The sequence below is a fragment of the Hemicordylus capensis genome, chromosome 2, assembly GCF_027244095.1.
Source record: "Hemicordylus capensis ecotype Gifberg chromosome 2, rHemCap1.1.pri, whole genome shotgun sequence".
Lineage (NCBI taxonomy): Eukaryota > Metazoa > Chordata > Lepidosauria > Squamata > Cordylidae > Hemicordylus > Hemicordylus capensis.
The window spans coordinates 48,969,019-48,980,986 of record NC_069658.1 but is presented as its reverse complement, the minus strand read 5'-3'; the positions used below and the strand labels follow the sequence as shown (position 1 = coordinate 48,980,986).

General features: G+C 41.5%; 1 protein-coding gene across 1 annotated transcript in view; it reads right to left on the bottom strand.

Annotated features, from left to right (window-relative positions):
• Nucleotides 1–5,852: 5,852 nt before the first annotated feature.
• Nucleotides 5,853–11,968, bottom strand: part of GCNT4 (glucosaminyl (N-acetyl) transferase 4) — a 33,392-nt gene continuing 27,276 nt past the window's right edge. The window contains exons 4-5 of the transcript XR_008318003.1: nt 7,907–8,019; nt 5,853–6,254 (exon numbers count right to left, since the gene is read on the bottom strand). The gene's annotated coding sequence lies outside the window, so the exon portion shown is untranslated. The remainder of the gene's footprint in view (nt 6,255–7,906; nt 8,020–11,968) is intronic.

The window sequence follows — 11,968 nt, the reverse complement described above, 5'->3', positions numbered from 1 at the left end:
GTGCAAGCTTACACGTGGTGAGAAACCTTGGTAACTGAAAGGTCAAATTGAGGCATGTTTGCACCAGAACAAACCCCTTCCCAGCCCTCCTTTCCTGAGTTAAAAATCCACTCAAAGAGGCTGGTTAAAATTTGCAAAGAACAAAAGGAAAAATAAATTTTATTCAAAATACTAGAGACAGTCTTTGTCTGAGGCTTTCTCAGCTTTTAGTTACAGGTAAAAATACTCAGTTCTTTCCAAAAAGCATGTTATTTCCAAAAAGCACTCCAGCTGATATTGGAGTGGTACACTTTAAAAATTGTTGTTACCCAGTTGCAAAGAATATGGATGTAAGAAAATACAAAAGCACCTTTAAAGTTTACATAGACTCTTTCAACGCCCTAGCTGGATGGATGGGCACCGGCTATTGCTTCCTTAGCTTAGTTACATTCTAGGTAAAACAACAATAGACCAGTTGCAGGGATATACAGAGCACACAAAAGGAAAATAAAAATCTAACGCAAACTGACTAACAAACTGTTCCCTAGGCTAAACTTCCAGAAGCTAGAAGCCCTGGCTTCCTTCCCCCTTGAACTCACCCTAAACTCCAGGATAATTCAAGTTTCCTGCAATCCTGTCTCTCAAGGATCTGCAGCTGTCCTTCCATGAGAAAACTCTCCAGACTAGCTGTTGACCATGAGGCAGCAAAACTCCATTGCTCCTCACTAAGCTTTCTGCCCATTCTCCCTCACCTCCTGCCTAGCTGCTTCTAAACAAAGACACACTTCTCTTCCTGCCTGATGGCCCTCTAGGTCCCACCCACCATGTGCAGAGTGGCTGATCCCTAGAGGTCACCGCCTGTCAGTCAGGACAGGGTACACTTTGCTTCACTTTTTAGGGGAAGGAGGGGCTGTTCAGTGACTGATCTCTACAACACCCAAGGCACATTTTGGGATATAAGTATCCCCAGTTCCATGTCCCAGTGTGCTTCCTCTCTTTGTAAACCGCCCTGAGCCATTTTTGGAAGGGCGGTATAGAAATCGATTTTTTTTAAAATTATTATTATTATTATTATTATTATTATTATTATTATTATTATTATTATTATTATTATTATACTCCACCATGTGCTATACTTGGAACTCCAACCAACTACCTTCGCTTTCCCTCGTATGCTATACTTGGGACCCCACTGAGCATTCCATATGCTCCCTTGCAACCTACAAAGAGCTATTTGGATCAGTCCTTGTGCCAATCCACCCAGTTTGCCTTGCACCTATGAGAAGCCAATCCACCCAGCTTGCCTCGCACCCACAAAGAAGCCATTCTTGTGGGCATCCCTCCTTATATTTCTCCATCGTACTGCTTGATAGTAGGATGAAGAATAAAGACATGGCATGCTTTATTCAATTTACAGAATGAACAAGAGGTAACCTTTTGTCTAATATTTCCTTATTTTTCCATCTACTCCTTTAAAATAATAGTATCATAGAGCTGGAGGGGGCCTTGTAGGCCATCTAGACCAACTAAATATCATAGAGTTGGCCTTGTAGGCCATCTAGACCAACTCAATATCAGAGAGTTGGATGGGGCCTCGTAGGCCATCGAGGCCAACTCCCTACTCAATGCAGGAAATCCAGAGCTAGAGCATCTCCAACAGATGACTGTCCATCCAGATGTCTATAGTCAGCAAGGAAGGGCTTTATACATTTTTAAATATACAAACAAGTCTTAAATTATATATTTTAAAAACCAATTAAAAACCAACCATATGTCTATCCTGCTCTTCCTCCATGTATCTTGGGGTATGTGGAGATTCTCCCATTTTATTTTCAATAGTCCTGTGAGAAGTGTTAGGTTGAGAAAGGATTTGAAACCTCTCTCTCCAGTACCACTGACACTGGTGCTTTTTAACTTATTTGTAAATTATTTGGAGTTAGGGGTGAGCAGTGAGGTGGCCAGGTTTGTTGACGGTGCCAAATTATTCAGGGTGGTAAAAACAAAAACAAAAAGGATTGCAAAGGATCTCTCCTACTCAAGTGAATGGGCTTTAAAATGGCAAATGTAGTTCAGTGTAAGTAAGTGTAAAGTGATGCACATCAGGACAAAAAATCCCTACTTCACATAAAGTATATACTGATGGAGTCTGAGCTGGCAGTGACCAACCAGGAAAAGGATCTTGGGGTTATGATGGATAGCTCACTGAAAATGTTGACCCAGTTTGTGGCAGCTATAAAGAAGGTTAATTCCATACTAGGGATCATTAGGAAAAGGACGGAAAGTAAAACTGCCAATATAGTAATGCCCTTATAGAAATCTATGTTGCAAACGTATTTAGAATACTGTGCATAGTTCTGGTCAATATGCCTTAAGGATAATGTAGAGCTAGAAAAGGCACAGAAAAAGACAACCAAAATGATCATGGGGTTGGATCATATAACACATAAACACTGTCTATTTCTTGTACTCAGAAATACAAAATTGTTGCTCAGCTGGAGTTTTCCACCCACAAACTGAGGATGAATTGTTTGCAATCATAAAACTTTCAAGCATAAAATTCAGAACCTAGTATGGTGTAGCGGTTAGAGTGTTTGGATTAAGAGCAGAGACCCAGGTTCAATTCCCATTTAATCATGAAGCTCATTCAGTAACCCTGGGCCAGTCACTAGTCTTGTTCACACAACCATAACCTGGGTAAGAGATGGGTCATAGCCATTCTTGAGAGCTGGGTACATTCCAGTTCTGCAATTGTGTTAGATTTTTAAAAGTTAGGAAGATGGGAGCTTGATCATCTATCAGTCCCCAGCTGGGTACAATGATTTTTCCACAGATGTCATAAAAATCTGGGGACTGAATCTGGGTAGGGTGTGCTTGTCCTACCCAGATGCGGCTTGACTGATGATCAAACTCCCCACCTCCTGCCTTGTTATCTAACACACGATCACACAACGGAAGTGCATCCAGTTCCTGAAACTGGGTAGGACTCATCTCCTACCCAGTTTATGATTGTGCAAACTGCCTCTGTGTCTCTTAGCCTTACCTACCCTACATATGTTAGGAGGATGGACTGGATGAAGAGACCCTTGTCTGCTGGCTTGAACTGCTTAGAGGAAGCGTAGGATAGAAATAATGCAAGAAATAATGATACAGCTGCAAAGGCCTTATGCAGTGAAGGTGTCAGCAAATCAAACAAGTAGTTCTTTAACCTGTGTCTTCTTTTAGTTAAATCAGAGAAATCTGAGGTCTTAATCAAGCCCATATCTTGAGAAACACACAATTTTCCTATCTTATCCTTAATAATTTTGCAAACTTGGGCCAAGTTTCCAGATCTCAACACAAAGGAATTAGTTCAAAATCTGTAAATGTTAACCTCACATGTGAACCTCCAGTTATGAAAATTATGGTGAGTTATATGCTCCTTTAAACATGATACTTTGAACAAGTAACCTGTCATTAAAAGAAATAACCATGTGAGGCCCTCAGTTCAGATCAGAACTGTAGTGTAAGGTGTGTGGAGGTCTATATACTGACTCCCCAATGCTGTGGTCCTGACAAAAATTTCACCTCCCTCAAAGCTGCCATTTACTAAAGGAGTGAAGCCCCTGTGGGTATCAATACTTCCTTGCCCAGGAGATTTCCTCCTAGGGCACTGCAGGATGCCTCTGAATACCAACAACAATGAAAAAAGGCCATTTGCCTAAACCTGGGCTTCCCATAGGCTTCTCAGCCTTTTGGCTAAGATCAAGTGTTTGTAGTGTGTTTGGCCACTGTGGGGAACAGGATGCTGGCTTAAATGGAGCTTCAATCTGATCCAGCAGGCCACTTCTTAAATTTTTATGACAAACTGCAGCTTTGGGAGGGTGGCTAGGATTTTAAACCAGCATGGGCAGTTAATATTTACCCCCCCACACACACACCCACATCCACCCACGCCGTCATTCAGACCTGGATCACCCCCCCCTCCCCTACAACTAAAAAAAGGGGGAAGACTATGGCATATTGATGTCACATTTAGTTTACGTGTGGGAGGTTAGAGGCCTCTAAACATGTAGAGCAGAGGAACAAAAACTGAACAGAGGACCTCTGCTTCAATATCAATGGATATTCTGGTTTATAGAGCCTTCATCAGTTGCTGTCTGTGGCCAATGTGCTGTGCTGTAGTACGGAGCCTCTGTGTACCAGGTTGGGGCTGCTGTGGACCCATAAGGCAGTCCTGGTGCTGTAGAGAAAGTGTGGCTGCACAAGAAGCACTACCCCAATTGAAGCCATTGCCCGGCTGTGTAGACAGCTAGATGGACTGATGAGCTGACTTGGTATAAGGCAGCTTCCTATGTTCCCATTCGCAATAACGGGGGAAACTGGAGAAGCATTATTTGCACAACTGTGAGTTCTCTACAGTGTTGGGGCTGCCTTACAGGTCTGCAGCAGCCCTGATCTCCTCCTCCTCCTCCTCCTCCTCCTCCTAAATCCCAAGCTTTTGTGTTTCTGAACATACAGGCCAACATGATGTGCAGCAGTATGGAAATGCTGCACACATTGTGTTGGGGCTGCTGCAGATGCGTAAGGCAGCCCCAGCGTGGTGTGCAGCATCTCCATACTGCTGCACATCATGTCAGCCTGTATGTTCAGAAACACAAAAGTCTGGGACTTTTTAAAAAAGGAAGTTGAGATTCCCAGGACTGCCTTAGTGAAGACCTGTAAATTACAATTCTGCAGAAGTCATTTCCTTTCAGATCTCTTGAAGGTATACTAAAAGCATTCACAAATGCCACTGTGGGACTTAAAGCTAAGTTGCATTGCAGATGCACCGTGAAGTACTGGAGCTGCTACCTTTCATCTCCTTAAACCCATTTTTCCTGGGTCCAATTTCTGATTCAAAGAGCACATTTCAACAAGGCTGTCCTTAAAGATTCTCGCCAACCAGGAAGAAGACTCTGTTCTTTTCAATATGAAAATATGTGTTCTTCTTTAATCTTCCATTTAGTAATCCTTGTATTCCATCATCAAAGCATTATGCTCTATTTTTTCTTCTTGTTCCACCACACGAGACATATTTTATTTGCATTGTGAGCCAGAATTGCCATTTTGTGAGTGTACTCGCATCTTCTTTTCAAAGCAATTATTTTGCTGGCAAATGTTTCCTAAGCTTCATTTTACTTCTTGGAAGACAATAAAGAATTTTTCATTGATTTCAAAGGGAGTTGCAAGCTTTTATATCCTTTGTTAGAGAACTCTAGTAACTTCAGTGAGAATTTGCCATTTGCCTCAATGGTACCTAAGCTGGTTCCTCTGATGGTGGCATTAGACATTATGGTTAGTGGATAAAGCAGATGCAGGAGTGATTAATGCATCTGTCTTCTGCACTGCTGATTTGATATCCAAAAAGGGAAATTGCACATTTCCCCCATAGCGGCAGCCATTTAGCTTCCTGGTCTGAACAGCTGGCTGCCACTGCATGAGATGATGATGACGACGACAGTTGTTGGGCGTCCCCTGTTGTATTCCTCTAAATACAAGATGTACATTTGTAGCCCTCAGAGGCTCCTCCTACTAGAGTAATGCATGGGGGGGTGGACAGCAAGGAATAGAGAAAATCTCCGCTCTGTGTCTTCAGTTGTCTATTTCCAAGTGGTCCAAAGAACCCTTGAAATTCTGCATCTTTATCACTCAAACATTAGAGCAGTGATTTCTCAAGTGATAGATCAAGGGAACCTTATATGGTCTGATGATGTGAGGAGTAGGTTTTAGGGCAGCACTGTAAAGGAGTGATATCTGGATTTTGACCTATAGCAAAGCAAGGTTCCTATTCAATTCATTTCTGTATAAAACGATAGAAAGGAAAATTGACATATACTTGTAGGCAACATTACAGTCACATCAGATTTATTTTGGCATTTACAATTATTTTCTATAACAATTTCCAAGTAGAATCCTGAACTAGGTCAATATTTAGCAAATGTTGCAGAACAGCATAATGTTCTCTACACAATAGTTATTCTCAGAAACGGGCATTTTATCTCAGCTCGGGGGGGGGGGGAATGCTCATTCAGAGAGAACTTATGATAGCATTTTCAAAGCGGCTACCATGTGCCATGACTTGTACTGAATAAGAAGTATCTGTCACCACATCCTGCATAGCTCCATTCAGGGAAGGTTTGCTGGCTAATTTCTCAAAAATGTTTTCATTGAGTCAGATTTGTCTTGTGATTCTGTTGTGTGCAGGCTTTGTACTTGTTTCTTTTGGAGGTTCTCAGCAAATAAAATTGCAAGAATGTCTAAGTTAGAAAAGAGATTGTGCTTACTTATACTTTTCGATTTTTCACAAACAGAAATATCTATCATTAGGCAAGCACACAGGTATCATTCATTAGCCTAACAAACAACAAACAAATTAACAAACAAAAAAAACAACACCCAGGAAAAAACACGATTATATTTCAACTACATTAGATTACACCAAATGAATGAAAAGGTTGAATATTATCTTGTCATTCCAGAAATTAAGAAAAAAGCTCAAATTCAACACAAAATTATCGTCTTCTGTCTATCTTCCCACATTCAAATAAAATTAGACAATTTAACCCAACTACAAGGGATTATTAAGGAGGATATGGAGGTTGCAGAGAAGCTAAATGAATTCTTTGAGACCGTCTTCACGGCAGAGGATACTGAGCATATACTTGTTCCTCAACCAGGCTTTTCAGGGACAGAGGCTAAAGAACTAAGTTAGATAGAAGTGACAAGAGATGATGTTCTAAACTGTCTGGAAAAATTAAAAACTAGCAAATTGCCAGGGCAAGATGGCATCCATCCAAATGTCCTTAAAGAACTCAAATGTGAAACTGCCAAACTCTTTGCAAAAATATATAAATTATCCCTACAGTCAGGCTCTGTATTGGAGGACTGGAAAGTAGCAAATGTAACGGATTTTCAAGGGATCCAGGGGCAATCCAGGAAATTACAGGCCAGTTAGCTTAATGTCTGTTCCAGGCAAATTGATGGAAAGCATCCTCAAGGATAAAATTGTTAAGCACATAAAAGAACAGGCCCTGCTGGGGGAGAACCACTATGGCTTCTGCAAAGGTAAATCTTGCCTCACTAACTTCTTGGAGTTCTTTGAGAGTGTCAACAGGTGTGTGGATCAAGGTGATCCAGTTGACATAGTATATCTAGACTTCCAAAAAGCTTTTGACAAAGTTCCTCATCAAAGACTCCTGAGAAAACGTAGCAGTTATGGGATAAGGGGACAAGTACATGTGTGGATTGCTAACTGGTTGAAGGACAGGAAACAGAGAGCAGGTATAAATGGAGAGTTTTCACAATGGAGGGAAGTATGAAGTGGGGTCCCCCAGGGATCTGTACTCGGACCGGTGCTTTTTAATTTATTCATAAATTGTCTAGAAGTTGGGGTAAGTAGCGATGTGGCCAAATTTCAGATGACACCAAACTATTTAAGGTAGTGAAATCCAAAACAGATTGTGAGGAGCTCCAAAAGGCTCTCTCCAAACTGGGTGAGTGGGCAACAAAATGGCATAGGAACATAGGAAGCTGCCATATTCTGAGTCAGACCTTTGATTCATCTAGCTCAGTATTGTCTTCACAGACTGGCAGCGGCTTCTCCAAGGTTGCAGGCAGGAATCTCTCTCAGCCCTATCTTGGAGAAGCCAGGGATGGAACTTGAAACCTTCTGCTCTTCCCAGAGTGGCTCCATCCCCCGAGGGGAATATCTTACACTGCTCACACTTCTAGTCTCCCATTCATATGCATCCAGGATGGACCTTGCTTAGCTTAGGGGATAAGTCATGCTTGCTACCACAAGACCAGCTCTCCTGTGGTTCACTGTTGGCAAGTGTAAAGTGATGCACAAAGCTTTTGAGGTTATCTAAATCCTGCATAATTCAAATTCTCAGATATCTAATTGGCTTACCTTTCCATGGGATATGAGTGTTTGCTAGTCAGTCTTTTGTAGTTTTAGGCATATTAACTGCAAGGCATTCATATGCCCTAACATTAATTTTGTATCCAGAGTATAAATAACACCTATGAGCAAAAAAGATAGAAAAGATATTATGAAATTTTTTGAAAGGTAAAGAAATTTCCAGTTTACCGATGATGCTTAGGGGCCCTTAAATTCTGAGATGGGCCACTCTACAAAAAAAAAAAGGGGGGGGGGCAGAGGTACAAATCATCTTTCTGCCTTCTCCAGTGTGTATGCAGTCTAAATGTATGTGTTCTCTAATGTGTACCAAAGGGACATTTTGCCCACTTTTTGCATTGATTGTTAGTTCTAGAGTTCAGTGAAAGACACAAAACAGATTAAATGTGATTTTTTTAAAAAGAGGGACCATTTGTTCTGATTGGTCCAATACAAATACTATTTCACCTATTCTGTAGGACCAACATAGCTACAAGCACCCTAATCTCAGAGATGCTGTAACCCATACGGTCATTCTCCCCCCGCCCCCATAGACCAGCCACCATCTATCTTTGATAGAGCTGAGAGATAAATAGCTAACTTTTTTTTCCAGGCAGGTTTCCTACTATTTTAACAGCTCAAGCAGCAGCAGTTCATCATGTGAAAACTTTTCTCATCCACCCACTGAAGCCTGGGATGTAGTTCACTGAACAACACCCACTGAAGCCTGGGATGTAGTTTTCCCATGCAAAGGAGGCTGCCAGAAACAAAGTTGGCAATATTATTTTGGATGGGGTCAGAAAGCTGGTCTTGTGGTAGAAAGCATGAATTGTCCCTTTGCTAAGCAGGGTCTGCCCTGGTCTGCATTTGAATGGGAGACACCATGTATGAGCACTGTAAGATATCCCCTTTAGGGATGGGGGTGCTCTGGGAAGAGCACCTGCATACGTACATGCAAAAAGACAATACTGAGCTAGATGGACCAATGGCTTGACTCAGTATAAAGCAGCTTTCTATGTTCCTAAAGTCACTCTCTTCACTTTGTGCTGCTTATGATGATGATGGGACTTAAGAACCTGTGCTTTAGGAGCTTAAAATGTAAGTGCAAAAGCCATTCTGCTTTCAGAAACCTGCTGACATACCACTGGCAATTAGTTCAGCCCAACTGTAATTTCTTCTCATTTCATGTAGCACTAATTTGAGACCATTTACAGAAAAGACATGATGGTACATTAAATGAAAACAACAGTTCACTTTAATGTTGGCATAAAAATGGACACATGACAAGATCCTGAGCTGTAGATGAAGAAAGACCAGCCTAGTTCATAACAGGGATCAGGGATTAGAAAGTTCATTCAGTGTGGTGAAATGAACTATGAACCCAAGCGCTGTTGATAATCTGTACTGCCTACTTGGAAGCGAAAATGTGAGGGGAACTGTGGCACATTCTGTCTCATCAGTCAAACTTCCTAACCAGTTAGGAAAAGCAAAGGCAATAAGTTCATAAAACCAATGCAGACTTTGCATTAGCCAGAATGTTCGCTCGCATTGCAAACACCTCTCCTCTGCTTTCTCTTCCACCTTATGCATGTTCACATAAATGATTGAAGCTAAAAATGTTCCAAACAAGCAGTACAGAGAGAATCAGAATATTGAAAAGCATAAGAATATGTATGTTGTTCTCCAGACTTGGAATACTATCTACATGATTTCAAGCTTACTCTGTAATTTGCATCAAGCAGAAACAGACTTTAACGAAGTGATGAAATTAGGAACAGATTAAGCAGCTGTATACTGAGTCAGACTACTGGTCCACCTAACCCTGTACTGCCTATCCTGACTGGCAGCAACTCTCCACAGTTTCATGGAGGGATATTTTCTGGTCCTGCTACTCAGGATCCTTTTCAACTGATAGTGTCAGGGATGGAACCTAAACCTTTTTGCCTGCAAAGCATGCACTCTGCCTCTAACCTATGGCCCCTCCTCAGCATTTGAAGGGCTGATTGACATGTTCAGAAAATCATGTGGTACCTCAGAATGTAGTGCTTGGGAATGAAGGCTAAATACCATATTATTTATTTATTTATTTATATTTATTTATATTTATATACCACTCTTCCTAAAGTGGCTCATGACAGTTTACATTAAAATCAAACACACATAACAAAAATCAGATAACATTTAAACCAGATTAAAATTAAAACTAGATATCATTAAAAGCCAGGCTAAAAAGATGGGTCTTTACTGCTCTCCTGAAGGCCTCCAAGAAAGATAATCCTCTTCTATCCACGAGGAGGACTTTCCATAACCCAGGGGCGACAACGGAGGAGGCCCGATCCCAACTCCCCACCAGATGAACTGGTGGCATCCAAAGATGAACCCCTTCTGATGATCTTAATGAGCGGTGGGGATCTTGTAGAAAAAGACGCTCTCTCGGGTAACTCAGACCTAAGCCATTCAAGGCTTTAAAGGCAATAACCAGCACTTTGTACCTTGCCTGGAAACATAGCAGCAGCTGCCAGTGCAACTGTTTAAGAACAGGCATAACATGATTAGATGCATTCCCTCGGTACAGTAAAATAGCACAATCAGAGAAAGGTTTTGCTGGAACACTTTTCTCAGAGCTTTCCATGGGCAGGGAAAACATTTTATATAAGGGGGGAACAGAAGCCAATTAGTCACCCATCTCTGCCTGTATTCTGAAGCAGTACAGATTAGCTATGAGAAATGATTAACAAACTGAAAAAGACCTGGAGGCTATATGGCCCCCACAAACACTCTGCACATAGGCTCTGCAGTAAGGGACAAGCTAAGGAATATTTCCATGGATGCATCTTCATGAGAAATTGGGCGGTGGGGAGGATTGAATGTGCTCTTTTACTGCATTTAGTTGAACCTGGAGAGCTTTCCCAGATGGTGACTTTACTTTGGGAGGGGGCAGGGGAGTGTGTGTTCACATATTGGCCAGATTTACCCTGAAGTCTGTGCAATATCTCGGTGAACATTCCATACACAATTCAGGTTTCCCTCTGAGCACTGGAGCTTAGCTCAATTTGTGTCTAGAGTTTTAAAAATCCACTTTTTGTGTTGTTTTTTGGTGGCATATTCAAACTCGCAGTAAAGCCTGCTGTCTGGAAAAGCTCTTGCAAATTCAGCATACAAAGCATCTGTACTACCTCTCAACTACAGACCTGCCCTACAACCAATATCAGCACATCATTCTGCTCTTCTTCTTCTTCTTCCTCCTCTTCTTTTTGGAACTCTGCTTTGGCATTAAAATCCAGTTTACAAGAAAACCAGGCAGGAGGTTGCTTGAAACTGAATCCATGTAGTAGTTGCTCCCTGAAGTGAGTGTGAACGGCAAGCCATTTAGATCAGCTGCTGATCAAAATGCAGTTGCCTCCACAGAGTTTCATGTTTATGTGAAGCATACTTAAGTCAGAAGAAACTCCTGAACAAGTACTGCCTCCTGTCACTCAATGAATTACTTTGCACATAGTTGTGCACACAGACCTTCCAACAGTTAAGGACTCCTCTGTGATGGTTTAATACTGCATGGGATCTGTCTGTGTTAAGTAACAATATCAGACTTATACAATGGGCAGGTCATATTCTACTTGGGGAAGTGGGAAGGAGAGGAAAGAATGATCTCATACTCATTTTTAAAATGCTACATAGGATTATGGCACAAGTAGGACAATGACAGACCACAATGCCATTTGAAATACAGTGAGATTGTCTTCCCGCATGAACATTCAAGCATTTTTGACAATACATCTTTTCCATTTGGTCCCATTTGAGTTATAAAACTTCATATATTCCACTGATTGCAAGAAAAAGATACCTGACATCAGGCCCAGTAGTTCAAGATTACGAATACACTGCTTTTCAACAACAACAAAATATTCTCAATGCAGTTTACATGGGGGGCGGGGGAAAGGAAGAGAAAATAATAACAGTTCCTTTTCCCCAAAGGGCTCCCAGTCTAAAAGAACACACAGAGGAGGCATCAGCAACAGCCACTGGAAGGACAGTGTGGTGGAGCTGAATGAGGCCAGTTGCTCTCCCCGGCTA